The sequence below is a fragment of the Muntiacus reevesi genome, chromosome 2 (assembly GCF_963930625.1).
Source record: "Muntiacus reevesi chromosome 2, mMunRee1.1, whole genome shotgun sequence".
NCBI lineage: Eukaryota > Metazoa > Chordata > Mammalia > Artiodactyla > Cervidae > Muntiacus > Muntiacus reevesi.
The window spans coordinates 120397700-120415408 of NC_089250.1; the positions used below are offsets into that span (position 1 = coordinate 120397700).

At 38.8% G+C, this 17709-nt stretch overlaps 1 protein-coding gene across 2 annotated transcripts in view; it reads left to right on the forward strand.

The window, feature by feature from the left end:
* The window catches only part of BMPR1A (bone morphogenetic protein receptor type 1A), a 139431-nt gene that overhangs the window by 65089 nt on the left and 56633 nt on the right, over positions 1–17709 (forward strand). The gene's annotated exons all lie outside the window — the stretch shown is intronic.

Sequence of the window (17709 nt, forward strand, 5' to 3'; positions counted from 1 at the left end):
TAGCCCAGCAATTTTAGTAAGAGAGATTTTCATATTTCACTGATAAAGAAATACTGAAAAAAAAAATCAATTCTGACAAAATGTGGTCCTCTGGAGAAGGGAATGACAAATCAATTCAGTATTCTTGCCTTGAGAACCCCATGAACAGTACGAAAAGGCAAAAAGGTATAACACTGAAAGATGAACTCTCCAGGTCTATAGGTGCCCAATATGCTACCGGAGAAGAGTGGAGAGAGAACTTCAGAAAGAATGAAAAACAGTTCAGTTCAGTTGTATCTAACTCTTTGCGACCCCGTGGACTGTAGCACACCAGGCCTCCCTATCCATCACCAACTCCTGGAGTTTATTCAAACTCATGTCCATCGAGTCAGTGATGCCATCCAACCGTCTCATCCTCTGTTGTCCCCTTCTCCTCCCACATTCAATCTTTCCCAGCATCAGGTGTTTTCAGATGAGTCAGCTCTTCGCATCAGGTGGCCATCGTACTGGAGTTTCAGCTTCGGCATCAGTCCTTCCAATGAATATTCAGGACTGATTTCCTTTAGGATGGACTGGTTTGATCTCCTTGCAATCCAAGGGACTGTCAAGAGTCTTCTCCAACACCATAGTTCAAAAGCATCAGTTCTTCCACACTCACCTTTCTTTATCATCCAACTCTCACATCCATACATGACTACTGGAAAACCCGTAGCTTTCACTAGACGGACCTTGTTGACTTTCTGCTTTTGAATATGCTTTCTAGGTTGGTCATAACTTTTCTTCCAAGGAGCAGGTGTCTTTTAAGTTTGTGGCTGCAGTCACCATCTGCACTGATTTTGGAGCCCAAAAAAATAAAGTCTGTCACTGTTTCCCCATCTATTTGCCATGAAGTGATGGGACCAGATGCCATGATCTTAGTTTTCTGAATGTTGAGTTTTAAGCCAGCTTTTTCACTCTCTTCTTTCACTTTCATTAAAGAGGCTCTTTAGTTCTTCTTTGCTTAGCCAAAGTGAAAACAATGCCCAATTGTGGGTGTGACTGGTGATGGAAGTAAAGTCTGATTCTGTAAAGAACAGAATTGCGTAGGAGCCTGGAATGTTAGCTCCATGAATCAAGGTAAATTGGAAGTGGTCAAGCAGGAGATGGCAAGAGTGAACATTGACATTTTAGAAATCTGTGAACTAAAATGGACAGAAATGGGCGAATTTAATTCAGATGGCCATTGTATCTACTACTGTGGGCAAGAATTCCTTAGAATAAATGGAGTGACCCTCACAGTCAACAAGAGAGTCTGAAATGCAGTACTTGGATGCAGTCTCAAAAATGACAGAATGATCTCTGTTTGTTTCCAAGGCAAACCATTCAGTATCATAGTAATCCAAGTCTATGCCCCAACCAGGCATGCTGAAGAAGCTGAAATTGAACGGTTCTATGAAGATCTACAAGACTGCCTAGAACTAACATGCAAAAAAGATGTCCTTTTTCTTCATAGGGGGCTGGAATGCAAAAGTAGGAAGTCAAGGGATACCTGGAGTAATAGGCAAATTTGGCCTTGGGGTACAAAATGAAGCCGGACAAAGGCTAACAGTTTTTCGGAGAGAACGCACTGGTCATAGCAAACACCCTCTTTCAATAACACAAGAGATGACTCTACACATGGACATCACCAGATGGTCAATACAGAAACGAGATTGATTATATTTGCAGCCAAAGATGGAGAAGCTCTACACCGGTAGCAAAAACAAGACCAGGATCTGACTGTAGCTCAGATCATGAACTCCTTATTGGAAAATACAGATGTATTTTGAAGAAAGTAGGGAAACCACTAGACCATTCAGGTATGACCTAAATCAAATCCCTTACAGTTATACAGTGGAAGTGACAAATAGATTCAAGGGATTAGATCTGATAGAGTTCCTGAACAACTATGGACAGAAGTTTGTGACATTGTACAGGAGACAGGGATCAAGACCATCCCCAAGAAAAAGAAATGCAAAAAGGCAAAATGGTTATCTGAGGAGGCCTTACAAATAGCTGAGAAAAGAAAAGAAGCAAAAGGCAAAGGAGGAAAGGAAAGATGCACCATCTGATTGGAGATTTCCACATAATAGCAAAGAGAGATAAGAAAGCCTTCCTCAGTGATCATTGCAAAGAAATAGAGGAAAACAATAGAATGGGAAAGGCTAGAGATCTCTTCAAGAAAATTAGAGATACCAAGGGAACATTCTTGCAAAGATGGGCACAATAAAGAACAGAAATGGTATGGACTTAACAGAAGTAGAAAATATTAAGAAGAGGTGGCAGGAATACACAGAAGAACTATACAATAAAGATCTTCATGATCCAGGTAACCACCATGGTGTGATTGCTCACCTAGAGCCAGACATCCTGGAATGTGAAGTCAAGTGGACCTTTGGAAGCATCACTACAAACAAAGTTAGTGGAGGTGATAGTGGAGCTCAATTTCAGTTGAGCTATTTCAGATCCTAGAAGCTGATGCTGTGAAAGTGCTGCACTCAATATGCCAGCAAATTTGGAAAACGCAGCAGTGGCCACAGGACTGGAACAGGTTAGTTTTCATTCCAGTCCCAAAGAAGGACAATGCCAAAGAATGTTCAAACTGCCACAGAACCACACTCATTTCACACGCTGACAAAATAATGCTCGAAATTCTCCAAGCCAGGCTTCAACAGTACATGAACCATGAGCTTCCAGATGTTCAAGCTGGATTTAGGAAAGGCAGAGGAACCAGAGATCAAATTGCCAACATCATTGAAAAAGCAAGAGAGTTCCAGAAAAACATCTACTTCTGCTTTATTGATTACACAAAAGCCTTTGACTATCTGGAAAATTCTTCAAGAGATGGGAATACCAGACCACCTGACCCGCCTCCTGAGAAATCTATATGCAGGTCAAGAAGCAATAATTAGAACTGGACGCGGAGCAACAGATTAGTTCCAAACTGGGAAGGGAATACGTCACGGCTGTATATAGTCACCCTGCTTATTTAACTTATATGCAGAGTACACCGTGCGAAATGCCGGGCTAGATGAAGCACAAACTGGAATCAAGATTGCTGGACGAAATACCAGTAACCTCAGATTTGCAGATGACACCACCCTTATGGCAGAAAGCGAAGAAGAACTAAAGAATCTCTTGATGAAAGTGAAAGGGGAGAGGAAGGATTTGGCTTAAAACCCACCATTCAGAAAACTGAGATCATGGCATCTGTTCCCATCACTTCATGGAAAATAGATGGGGAAACAATGGAAACAGTGACAGACTTTATTTTCTTGAGCTCCAAGCACTGGATGGTGACTGCAGCCACAAAATTAAAAGACCCTTACTCCTTGGAAGAAAAGTTATGACCATCCTAGATAGCATATTTAAAGGCAGAGAGGTTACTTTGCCAACAAGGGTCTGTATAGTCAAAGCTTTGGTTTTTCCAATATTCATGACTCGATGTGCGAGTTGGACCATAAAGACAGCTGAAAGTGAAAGTGGTTCAGTTGTGTCCGACTCTATGTGACCCTGTGGACTGTAGCCTACCAGGCTCCTCCATCCATGGGATTTTCCAGGCAAGAGTACTGGAGTGAGTTGCCACTTTCTTCTCCAATGGATCTTCCCGACCCAGGGATCGAACCCAGGTCTCCCTCATTGTAGGCAGACGCTTTACCGTCTTAGCCACCAGGGAAACTTAAAGATAGCTGAGTGCCGAAGAATTGATGCTTTTGAACTGTGGTGTTGGAAAAGACTCTTGAGAGTCCCTTGGGCTGGTCAAACCAGTCAGTGCTAAAGGAAATCAGTCCTGTATATTCATTGGAAGGGCTTATGCTGAAGCTGAAGGTCCAATACTTTGGCCACTTGATGCGAAGAACTGACTCATTTGAAAAGACCCTGATGCTGGGAAAGATTGGGGGCAGGAAGAGAAGGGGACGACAGAGGATGAGATGGTTGGATGGCATCACCGACTTGATGGACATGAGTTTGAGCAAGCTCCAGGAGATGGTGATGGACAGGGAGGCCTGGTGTGCTGCAGTCCATGGGGTGGCAAAGAGTTGGACACGACTGGGCGACTGAACAACAGCAACAGCAAATCTGTTGGAGCCAGGTTTCCAACCTTGGTACTTAGTTTGGCTCCAGAGTCCTTGTTCTTACCCATGTGTTCTTTTCTTTATCCTCTCCTTCTTAAAGGAATGGTAGATTGATTTCAGACATCTTGGCTGTTGGGATTTCTGTATTAAGACGGACTGTGAAATCTTTGATGCTTGATTGTAAGGAAGACTAAAACGAGTATGATATCTGCTATGGACATTGGCTTCATCGGTGGCGGAAGACTTATCATCTGGTTCAGACCATGTGTTGATTATTAAGCTCTACTACTCTAGAATCTGGGCCCCAGGTGGCACAATGGCCAGGCACAGTGCACCCTCCCAGCTGTGTGCACCCCAGCTCTCCCAGTAATACGGCCATCTGAGCCTGTACCCCTCCCTCCTTGCACACTATCAATCCTGACCAGTCTTCAGAAGTACCATTTTAAATTCAGCCCACAGTGATCTTTCCACCTCTGAAGCAAGTTTGGTTTGTTTGTTTTTTTGCTTCTCAGTTAATCATCATGTATGGTAGTATGACAGTGTTTGTATTGTCATCTGGTACTATTGTTTAAGATTTAATATATGGTGGCTTACCTCCTCAAGTTGATTAAGTGTTGCTTGTCAGCAGGGAACTGTGTCTTGAATGTTTTAAAATCAAGTAATCTTTTATTTCTCTCTTTCAATCTCACTGGCCTGTTGAGAATAGAACTGTTCTCTGAAGTTCAAACATACCTAGCTTCACAAACTTAGTCCCTAAAGTATAGGTATGTTTTGCAAGAAGGTGGATAATCCGTAGTCAGGCTGTTGGATTATATGCATTATATTGAGATAATTGCTTCTGATTTTCTGTCTGAAACTTCAAAACCTGCTGTTGCTTCTTTTAAAATGTTGATTGCCCTGGTTGTTGCTTATCCTGCTTACAACCCCCTCCCTTAGGTATGTGACTCATGATTTAAAAGACAGTGTTGTCTGGTAATTAGCTCCGTACCCCTCATCACATAGAGATGAGAACTTAAATGCAAGCTTCGCAGCTAAAACTTCTTCTCTGTATGTTTACCCACCCATGAACATGTAGCAACACTGTCCCTTTTAAAGGAAATATCTCCCACCCCTGTTGGAAATGATTAGTTTGCATATGCCTGTACATGTGATGAATTTTATATGAATTTAAATTCTCTTAATTGAAAATTTTATTTTCTATAGTTTCTAGAATGTCATTTATTTAATTTCATTGATGCACACATTTGGATGAATGACAATTGAATATTTAATAAACGTAGTTTCAAGTTTTTAGTAAATAATAATAAAGCCAAATATTGAACACAGGTTAATTGGATTAAATTCTGACAACCAGTACATCCTTAGGTAATAGGATAGTTATCCATTTTCAGGATATGTAATTATTTTTTTAAGGAAACTATTTATGTTTTAAAGGAATTCATTCCATCCTTACTTCCTTGCCTTAGTAATCCTGAAAATGTGGGTGTGCATTCTTTAGGAAGTAGATCGGAGAAACAGATTTTAAAACATTCTTTTATTTTAAAAAATTTTTTTTTATTGAAAGATAATTGCTTTACAGAATTTTGTTGTTTTCTGTCAAACCTCAACCTGAATCAGCCATAGGTATACATATATCCCCTCCCTTTTGAACCTCCCTCCCATCTCTCTTCCCATCCCACCCCTCCAGGTTGATACAGTAATACATTCTTCTATTGGCTAAGTAGGATGTTTTAAAATCCTATTGGTAATAAGGAAACTGTGGTTCATATACACCATGGAATATTACTCAGCCGTTAAAAAGAATTCATTTGAATCAGTTCTAAATGAGATGGATGAAACTGGAGCCTTTTATACAGAGTGAAGTAAGCCAGAAAGATAAGGAACATTACAGCATACTAACACATATATATGGAATTTAGAAAGATGGTAACGATAACCCTATATGCAGAACAGAAAAAGAGACACAGAAGTACAGAACAAACTTTTGGACTCTGTGGGAGAAGGCAAGGGTGGGATGTTTCGAGAGAACAGCATGTATATTATCTATAGTGAAACAGAACACCAGCCCAGGTGGGATGCATGAGACAAGTGCTCGGGCCTGGTGCACTGGGAAGACCCAGAGGGATGGGATGGGGAGGGAGGTGGGAGGGGGGATCAGGATGAGGAATACATGTAACTCCATTCATGTCAATGTATGACAAAACCCACTGCAATGTTGTGAAGTAATTAGCCTCCAACTAATAAAAATAAATGAAAAAAAAAAAAGCACTAACCATTTAAAAAACAAACAAACAGAAGTAACACATAAATCCAATACATTTGAGACCCAAACTGATAAAGGTTAAAATAATAAATATTAATAGAATCTGCTTAAACATAAAAAAAATAAAATAAAATCCTATTGGTATTACTATATATATATATCTCAGCAGTATCAGAAACTTTGCAACTTATAGTATAATTGAGTTACTAAACAAAATTTTTTAAAGCCCATATGCCTTTGAATTGATTATAATACTCTGTTTATGAAGCACAGCTGTAATCTCTGGTCTGTTAAGCTAAGTGTAATTTTTGATCCTGTTGAATAACTTACAATTTATAGGAAAAAATGTTTTAAAATCTACTGATGAAAGTAAGATCTCTGGGATTTCCTTGGAGATCTGTCAATATTTGATTTTAGTAATGTCTGTCCTACTGACATTGTAAACTGAAATCTATGTGTAAAATTACTACTCGTAATGTATAAAGTCCCTGTTTTCCCCAGTTTTTTTTTTTTTTTTTTAACCTGGCTCAGTTTTCATTCCAGTCCCAAAGAAAGGCAATGCCAAAGAATGTTCAAACTACTGCACACTTAACCATACTTACTTCAGTTTAAACTAAAATTTTTACTCTTAATATCTATCCTGTGTACAAAGGTACGTATGATGTAGATGTACATTTTACAGAGTTTTACTAAAAAAATGAATCTGTCTGTCGCAATCTCCTATCTCAAGAAATGTGATGGCAGCTTCTGAGATGCCCATGGCTTTTCCCTCCCAGAGGAAACCATCATCCTAAATTGTTAAATACTGTTCTGTTAGTTTTCCTTAAGGTCTTCCACTTTTCTGTTTTTCCTTTAGCATACAGTTTCCTAGTGTTTCCTGTTTTTGAGTTTTATGTGAATGGAGTTATACTGTATATATGTATTCTTCTTAGACTTGTTTTGTTGTTGTTCAGCATTACGGTTTCAAGATTTCATTCATATTGATACCATTATCTGAGTTGTATTCATTTTTGCTACCATGTGGTAATTCTTTTATATGAATCTACTAGAATTTACCCATTTTACTGCTGTTGGACACTTAGGTTTGCTGTTAGGAAAATGCTGCTGTAAATATTCTTGTATATGCTTTCTCGCAGACGTGCAAAAAGTTTCCCAGGTTATATATATACTTTGAGGTAGGATTTTGGGGTCTTGGGTATATATACTGTCAATTTTACTTGGTAATGGCAAAAAAAAAAATCTTGTAAACAGTTGTACATTACGCCAAATTAAGAATTCAAGAGGAACAGATTTGTGAGAAGATGGAAAAACAAAATAATAAGTTCTGTTTCATGTATTTTGAGCTTAGCAACTTGTTGGAAATGTTGAGCAGCCATCTGAAATGTATTTATAGTTTGTAGCTCCACTCATCTTTGTTTTTTCCTGGGTTGACTCATTTAGGTGTCTCATCTTTACCTTCTCCTTGAAGAGATCTTATAAAAAGTGTTACATTATCACAACATAAAAATTATTTGATCATAATAGTAGATGTGTTCAGTATTATACCTTCAGTCTCAGGCTGTCATATGCAGCCTTTTTATTTTTATAGACTTCAAAACATAGAGCTATGTTAAGCTAGTACAGGGATGATGTAAATGAGAAGTGAAGAGAGGGTGCTGTTATTATACGAGCAAACTTGCATTCTAGGTAGCTGTTAGCAAGGGGAAGAAAATAAGAAAACCTGGGGATGCAAGCTGAAACAAGCAGACAAGCAAGTAAATAAGTAAATAAACACAACTCTCTTGTGGGACCATTTAGTACCAAAGCAAATAGCATTATGTATTAATAGCCTCTGATGATTTCACTATATTGTAGCATAACTCTGTAACTGGTGTTCATAATGTTAATTCTAAATAATCTTTATTCTTCATTTGAGAAAGTGCAACAACGCACATTTAGAAGAAGTGGTGAACCCTTAGTATTCTAGAATCAATTCCTGATAATTCCTAATAGCAAAAATTTTGTTGTTTATATGTAGTGTGGTATGTTTGCCTATCATGTGAAAAAATGATCTATTGATAATCTCTCAAAATTCTACAGGAAAAAAATGAGTGGTAGATTATTCTACTAACTGAATTGGATTTATTAAAATGATAATATGGAAGTGATTTTTATGCTTCATTGTCAGAAGAATAAGGCTGCTGTGAACATTCATGTTCATTTCTTTGGGATAGATGCCCAGGAATGCAGTTTGTTACACGTAAGGGTATATTTAGTTTTTAAAGAAACTTTCAAACCATTTTCCAAAGTGGCTGTGCCAGTTTATATTCTCAACGGCAGTGTATGAAAGATCTGTTTTCTTCACATTCTTGTCAGCACTTGGTATTGTCACTTTTTTATTTTAGCTGTTCCAGTGGGTGTGTTGGTAGTATCTCAGCATAGTCTTTTTTTTTTTTCTCTTTCTGCTCTTTGGCTGTGCCACATGGCAGAGATTGTAACAGAAGACAGCAGATTAAATACATTGAAAGCAGTCTATAAATATATTATAGCAGTCTGTGAATGTCTTCCTAAAGAATTTGGACTTCATTTTGTACATAATTGGAAATCATTGAAAAATTTTAAAATGTACTTACATTTTTATTATTTTAGTAAGTTTTTAGGGTTTTGCTATGAATATTTTAAAACATTTATCACCACTCCAAATTTACCATTCCTACTCCTTGCTGCAGGCAACTACTGCTTTGCTTTCTTGGTATCTCAGTTTGGCTTTTCTGAAGATTTTGTATATATGGGATCATATAGTATGTAGTATTTTGCATCTGGCTTCTTTTATTTAGCATATTTTGAGGTGCATTCATGTTGTAACATGTATCAGTATTTTGTTTTTTTATTACCCGATAATATTCCACTGTTTGATGATGCCACCTTTTGTTTATCCATTCACCAGCTGATGGACACTAGGATTATTTCCAGCATTATGAGAAATGCTGCTGAGAACATTTGTATATGTCTTTTTGGGGAGAGGTGGCCCATGGCATGTGGGATCTTAGTTCCCTGACCAGGAATGGAACCCACACCTCTTGCAGTGGTAGCTCAAGAGTCTCAACCACTGGACTGCCAGGGAACACCCTGCCTACTAGTCTTTAAAGTGAAAGTTGCTCAATTGTGTCTGACTCTTTGCAGCTCCTCAGACTATAGCCCTGCAGGCTCCTCTGTCCATGGAATTCTCCAGGCCAGAATACTGGAGTGGGTAGCTGCTCCCTTCTCCAGGGGTCTTCCCAACCCAGGGATCAAACCCAGGTCTCCTGCATTGCAGGTGGATTCTTTACTGTCTGAACCACCAGCAAAGCCCTATGTAAGTCTTTATATAGACACTTATTTTCATTTCTCTTGGGTAGGTTCCTATGGAGGGAATTTTGGATCTTGCGGTTAGGTTTTGCTTACATTTAACTTTTTAAGAAATTGGCAAGCTTTTCTCCAAAGTGACTGCATCATTTTACAGCAGTGTATGGGAGTTCCAATTTCTCCATTTCGTTACCAACATTTAATGTTGTCTGTCTTTCTGAGAATAGCCATTATAGTGGGTATGTAGTGATATATCATAGATTTCATTTGTGTTTCCGAATGACTTAGGATGTTTATAATCTTTTCATGAAGCATGGTTGTATTTCACAAACATGAGTGCAGTGCAAGAGGTAAGAATGGAGATGTGCACCACAAAAGATGAGAGACTGTACTAGATATGTGTAGAGTTGAGGGAGACAGATTTCAAAGATACATCAGAGTCAGAACAGGCAGCATGTAATAACTGCCTCGTACAATGAGTAAAGCAGAGGGACGTGGGACTAGTGACCCAAAGATTTTCATCATTGACTATTAAGTAGATGGTGTTGTCATTAGCCAGAAAATCGAGTATGGGTGCACAAACATTTTTTTTTGTTGTTGGTAGATGATCATTTTTATATTCTGTTCTCTTGATATATCACTGGAATAAATATTTAATACAGCTGTTTGATAGTTTAGAAATACGTTATCTAGTTCAAAAGAAGGCTCTGGATTGAAATATAAATTTGGGAGAGTTACCACTTTATAAATAACAGTTGAATTCATTGAAATAAATAGTGTATCTATTCCTAAATGGCTGTATCCACTGTGTTACTTTTGGTCACTGAAAACTGCATAAATAATAAAAGGGTAAATTTTGTTGTTGTTCAGTTGCTAAGTCATGTTCGACACTCTGTGACCCCCATGAACTGGAGCGCACTCCAAGCTCTTCCACTGTCTCCTGGAGTTTGCTCAAATTCACGTCCATTGAGTCAGCTATCTAACCATCTTATTCTCTGCCACCCCTTTCACGTTTTGCCTTCAGTCTTTCCCAGCATCAGGCTCTTTTCCAATGAGTCGGCCCTTCAGATCAGGTGACTAAAGTATTGGACTGCTGCTTCAGCAGCAGTCCTTCCAATGAATATTGAGGGTTGGTTTCCTTTAGGATTGACTGGTTCGATCTCCTTAAGATCCAAGTTAATAAAATGATTCTAGAATTATTTCATTTAGGTATAGAAGCATCAAAATTTTAGAGAATCAAAATTCTCCGAGCTCGGCTTCAAAAGTACGTGAACTGAGAACTTCCAGATGCTCAAGGAAAGGCAGAGGAACCAGAGAGCAAATTGCCAGCATCTGTTGGATCATAGAAAAAGCCAGAGAATTCCAGAAAAACATCTACTTTGGCTTTATTGACTGCATCAAAGCCTTTGACTCTGTGGATCACAACAAACTGGAAAATTCTTAAAGAAATGGGAATACTAGATCACCTGACCTGCCTCCTGAGAAACCTGTATGCAGTTCAAGAAACAACAGTGAGAACTGGAGATGTAACAACAGACGGATTCCAAATTGGGAAAGGAGTATGTCAAGGCTGTATATTGTCACCCTGCTTATTAAACATATATGCAGAGTACATCATGTGAAATGCCAGGCTAAATGAAGCACAAGATGAAATAATAAACCTTACATATGCAGATGATACCACCCTTACGTCTTCCCTGCTGTCTCAGCTGGCAAGGAATCCACCTGCAATCCAGGAGACCTGGGTTCAGTCCCTGGATTGGGAAGATCCCCTGGGGGTGGCCATGGCAACCCACTCCAGTATTCTTGCCTGGAGAATCCCCATGAACGGAGGAGCCTGACAGGCTGCAATCCATGGGGTCGCAAAGAGTTGGACACGACTGAGCAACTGAACTGAACTGAAATAGCATCACCACAGACCCAGGTTTTTTCCATCTTTTAGTGCTGTCATTGCTTTTCTGTTGGGTTGTCCTCTTAGACTTTCTCTTTCCTCATGATCCTAAGATGGCTGTCATAGTTCTACTTAACAATTCAAACCCAAAGTTGCCTGGAAAAAAATACATATTTTCACTTGAGTGTCTTTTTTATCAGCCCAGGAAAACCTTTCCCAGAACCTCTTCAGCAAAGTTAGTCTCTTATTGGCCAGAATTGCATCAGACGCTTATTGTTAAAGCATTCATTGGCAGGAGGAACGGAAATTGCCACAATTGATTTCAGTTCAGTTCAGTCGCTCAGTTGTGTCCGACTCTTTGCGACGCCATGAATTGCAGCACGCCAGGCCTCCCTGTCCATCACCAATTCCTGGAGTTTACTCAAACTCATGCCCATCGAGTCGGTGATGCCATCCAACCATCTCATCCTCTGTCGTCCCCTTCTCCTCCTGCCCCCAATCCCTCCCAGCATCAAGGTCTTTTCCAGTGAGTCAACTCTTCACATGAGGTGGCCAAAGTATTGGAGTTTCAGCTTCAGCATCAGTCCTTCCAATGAACACCCAGGACTGATCTCCTTTAGGATGGACTGGTTGAATCTCCTTGGTTTATACTAGAATTTTTTAACCGTGGTGTTAAATATTCTTTTGTCTTATTTCTTTTGAAAGAAACTTTTTTCCCCATGCCTTTTGATTCTCTGTTGATTAGACAGGTAAGTTTTTCTGGACAGCTTAGTTTCATATCACTAAGTTGTTCCTATTTAGTACTTCAGAGCAACTAATATTTGTTGAAATCATACTCTATATCATCAGTTCAGTTCGGTCTCTCAGTTGTGTCCGACTCTTTGCAACCCCATGAATCACAGCACACCAGGCCTCCCTGTCCATCACCAACTCCCGGAGCCCACCCACACCCATGTCCATTGTGTTGGTAATGCCATCCAATCATCTCATACTCCGTTGTCCCCTTCTCCTGCCCTCAATCTTTTCCAGCATGAGGGTCTTTTCAAATGAGTCAGCTCTCCCCATCAGGTGGCCAAAGTATTTAAGTATTGGAGTTAAAAGCGTCAACATCAATCCCTCCAATAAACACTCAGGACTGATCTCCTTTAGGATGAACTAGTTGGATCTCCTTGCAGTTCAAGGGACTCTCAAGAGTCTTCTCCAACACAACAGTTCAAACGCATCAATTCTTCAGCACTCAGCTTTCTTTATAGTCCACTGTCACATCCTTACATGGCTACTGGAAAAACCATAGCCTTGACTAGACGGACCTTTGTTCGCAAAGTAATGTCTCTGCTTTTGAATGTGCTGTCTAGGTTGGTCATAACTTTCCTTCCAAGGAGTAAGCGTCTTTTAATTTCATGGTTGCAGTCACCATCTGCAGTGATTTTGGAGCCCAGAAGAATAAAGTCAGCCACTATTTCCACTGTTTCCCCATCTATCTGCTGTGCAGTGATGGAACCAGATGCCATGATCTTCGTTTTCTGAATGTTGAGCTTTAAGCCAACTTTTTCACTCTTCTCTTTCACTTTCATCAAGAGCCTCTTTAGTTCCTCTTCACTTTCTGCCATAAGGGTGGTGTCATCTGCATATCTGAGGTTATTGATGTTTCTCTTGGCAATCTTGATTCCAGCTTGTGCTTCATCCAGCCCAGGGTTTCTCATAATGTACTCTGCATATGAGTTAAATAATCAGGGTGACAATATACAGCCTTGACGTACTCCTTTTCCTATTTGGAACCAGTCTGTTGTTCCATGTCCAGTTCTAACTGTTGCTTCCTAACCTGCATACAGGTTTCTCAAGAGGCAGGTCAGGTGGTCTGGTATTCCCATCTCTTTCAGAATTTTCCATAGTTTATTGTGATCCACACAGTCAAAGGCTTTGGCATAGACAATAAAGCAGAAATAGATATTTTTCTGGAACTCTCTTGCTTTTTCAATGATCCAGTGGATGTTGGCAGTTTGATCTCTGGTTCCTCTGCCTTTCCTAAAACGAACTTGAACATCTGGGAAGTTCACGGTTCATGTATTGCCGAAGCCTGACTTGGAGAATTTTGAGCATTACTTTACTAGTGTGTGAGATGAATGCATTTGTGCGGCAATTTGAGCGTTCTTTGGGGTTGCCTTTCTTTGGAATTGGAATGAAAACTGAGCTTTTCCAGTCCTTTGGCCACTGTTGAGTTTTCCAAATTTGCTGGCGTATTGAGTCCAGCACTTTCACAGCAGCATCTTTCAGGATTTGAAATAATTCAACTGGAATTCCATCAGCTCCTCTAGCTTTGTTCGTACTGATGCTTTCTAAGGCCCACTTGACTTCGCATTCCAGAATATCTGGCTCTAGGTGAGTAATCACACCATCATGATTACCTGGGTCATAAAGATCTGTTTTGTACAGTTCTTCTGTGTATTCTTGCCACCTCTACTTAATATTGTCTGCTTCTGTTAGGTCAGTACCATTTCTGTCCTTTATCGAACCCATCTTTGCATGAAATGTTCCCTTGGTATCTTGAATTTTCTTGGGCCAGGGGTAACTCCTCACGGCCACGCCTCTGCGCAGTCCCTCACAGCCGGTGAATTCTAGGATTCAATGAAAAAAAAGAAACTTAGAGCTTGATATGAAAATATGCTTAGGCAGAAGAGTGCTATCATAGAATTATACACTAAAGTTCATTTGTATTTGGGGTTTAATGCCATTGTATATATCTTTAGTTTTATGAGAAAAGGCATCTTAAGTTTCAAAATCAAGCTTATATTCAATTTATAAATGAACGTTTGGAACAGAATCTATTTATAAGTTGACCTTCCCTTTCTGTATTAAGTGGATTACATTCTTTTTTATAGAAATGCATTCCAAACTAATCTAAATTATACTGTTATTGCTGCTGCTGCTAAGTCGCTTCAGTCGTGTCCAACTCTGTGCGACCCCATAGATGGCAACCTGCCAGGCTCCCCTGTCCCTGGGATTCTCCAAGCAAGAACACTGGAGTGAGTTGCCATTTCCTTCTCCAGTGCATGAAAGTGAAAATTGAAAGTGAACTTGCTCAGTCGTCCGACTCTTAGCGACCCCATGGACTGCAGCCTACCAGGCTCCTCTGTCCTTGGGATTTTCCAGGCAGGAGTACTGGAGTGGGGTGCCATTACCTTCTCTGAGATTATACTATTAGAGTTACAGTAAAACTATGCTATGGTTTTCTGAAGCATAATGTTTGAGTTTTTCAGTTAATATACCAGAGGTTTTAATAGTAATTGTACCCTTAGTTTAAGAGCCCCGCTGAGGTATTTCGCAAAATGATTATTTTATAATTTTTTATTTTTAAAAATAGTTTTTTAATTGCAGCTGTGATGTTTATAATAGTACTTGTACAGTATGTGGGATGCTTTTTATGAATTCTAAGAGAGGGAAATGAAGAAAGGAGAAATTTGAAGTGGTGGAAGGAAAAATATATAATCAATATCTGATTTTGTGAATACTAAGAAATTACTACTTTATGACATCTGGTACACATTGAAAAGCTATCAGCTTTCCTGATAGCATAGTTGGTAAAGAATCCGCTTGTGATGCAGGAGACCCCAGTTCGATTCCTGGGTTGGGAGGATCTGCTGGAGAAGGGATAGGCTACCCACTCCAGTATTCTGGCCTGAAGAATTCCATGTAATTTTTAGTCCGTGGGGTTGCAAAGAGTCGGACACAGCTGAGCAACTTTCACTTTCACACGTTGAAAAACAATCTTAGATTTTGTCTTAGACTGAGTATCAAAACCATGTTTATACTAGTTTTTTTTATCTTATTAATATAGCTGTTATTGGGTTATGTTCTAATACTTCAAAGAGAGCTATGATATCCATAATTGATGTTTGTCACTGATGGATTCTGTGTGGTTAGTGATCTTTAAGCTATCCCAGTGCTTTAAGATTTAACCACTTTGATAATTTTGAAGGGCTTCAAAACTGAGAGGGATGTGTTCATTTTGATGGCAAAAAGAAAAAGATTTTTGTAAAGGCACTATGGGATTAAAATGAATGTTTCCCATGTTTGCAAATACTTACTAACTTTGAGGAAATACCACTGTTAGCTCTGAGTTAGAAAGTATTAGAATATATCCAGAAGGATTCAGTTTTCATTTATTCTGAATCATTAAGAAGCTCAAATGTGTTTTTAAAAGAATTACCTTTTCCTTAATGTATTTTCTAGACCTAAGAAACTTGAAAATTTCAGGCACAAAATCTTTGGTGAAATTAATACTTAAAATTGTTTAGTGTTTGGTTTTGACTGGATCCGTTGTGACTATTAAACACAGTTCCTAGTGCTAAAAGCCTGTGGCACAGTATCTTATAAACTGAGTGATTAAAGCTGATGCAAGCATTTTGCCTATGTGAATTCCGTTTCTGTGCCTGTATGGTATAGATCTCTGCTTAAAGGACTGTAATTGCAAAAGTTAGAAAAAGCTTTGCTTTGACTCACAATTTCTAGTATGTAAAAAGTGGCTTGCAGACCTGCATCGTGAAGCACATCCTGTCCTTTGATTGTCTTTTATTTTCCTGTTAGTAGTAAAGTCAAATCTTATGTGGTTTTCCTTAGCCGGTCTTAAATTCAATCCTTAGAAATGCTTTTCTGAAGTTTATGATTTGTCATGTCTTTGTACATGTGAGAGGATTGAAGGAGGATAGATCAGGGTCTTGGACTTTGCAGATGGTATATTTGAAGAGTCTTTTTGATTATGTATTTTCCTTTTTAATTAATTTTAGATTTAGCCTAAAGCTTGTAACTTTTTTTTTCACACCAAGGAAAAAGTGTTGTAATAAATAGTGCTGTAATAAACAATGCTTGGTAAGTGGTTTACCTGCTAGTTTTATTTATTATTTGATCCATTGGAAATATCTGGTAGAACTAGAATCAGGCCATATGTTTTTAAACATAGTCACTTTGATTGGACTTTAAAACTTTATGAGAATACGTTAATGTGAGCTTTGTTTATTGTAGTGATTTCCTCCCTCTCTTCTTCCATAGCCCTTAGGGAAGAGTTGGCAAAGAATGGCTTTGGAGGGAAATCTTTATGCCTTTTCTAAAGTGGAAACACAATGCATTTTTTAAATTATTATTATTGTTATAAGGTAAATTTTTTAAGACTGTGATCATGGGGTGGGGGGAGGCGGGGAATGCTAAATACCAGGTCTCCATTACTACCCTCCTTTGTTACTCTGAATGATGGTCTAAGTTTTGGTCATATGAGTATCCTGAAAAATATCAGGGACCTGGTGAAGCTATAGGTAACTTCTGCATTGGGAAGACTGTTGAAGGCTTCTAAATGCAGGCAAAGCATTACTAATTGCTTTCAGGGTTGGTCTGTCTTTAGTTGGACCATGAAAGATTTAGCATGGCCCTATGGCAGCCTGTCTGCTGAGTGGAGACTCTGGTCTTTAAGAAAGGCTATCTGATATGCTGGACCGTTTCAAGTTGCCCCAGTTTACATGAATTTAGTCATTATTGCGAAGACTACTAAACCTCAGTGTGACACAAATGATACTTCTAAATGGACTTGAAGACAAAGGCGTTTTGACCTTTCAGTGGGACATATGTAATGTTCATACAGCTTAAAATTTTTCTTTTTACAATAGGAAACAGAATACTGTGCTATTTGAAGTTTCAGTTAAAAGATACCTTCAATGAAATTATTTTTGTGATCCCTAAATAAGCAGCACACCTGTCTTTAAATAAATTAAAGATTTTAATAGCTTCCTTCTTTTATATTATGAACATTATCTCTTAAAGCAGTAGGTTACTAATGGCAGCAGTAACACAGTTGAAACCTATGCCATGAATGTAGAACTGGCAGTGCAATTAATTCTTGACCCTCACTGATCCTGATATTCTAGGTTGACATTTGCCTGAAATTAAAACTGCTAACTGAGACTTTGTGATAAAATTGAAATGCTAGCTGGGTGATCAAATATATTTTTCTCAAGGAGGAATCCTAATATTGTAGAGTTGTAAATTTTAGTGCCTTTTCTGATGTTCTTGTTTTTCAATTAGAAATGTGATTTTTTCCCCCCACTAAAGCTTATTAGGCTGATATAGAAATTCACATGTGAGTAATTTTTTCCACAGATCTGTTATGTTAT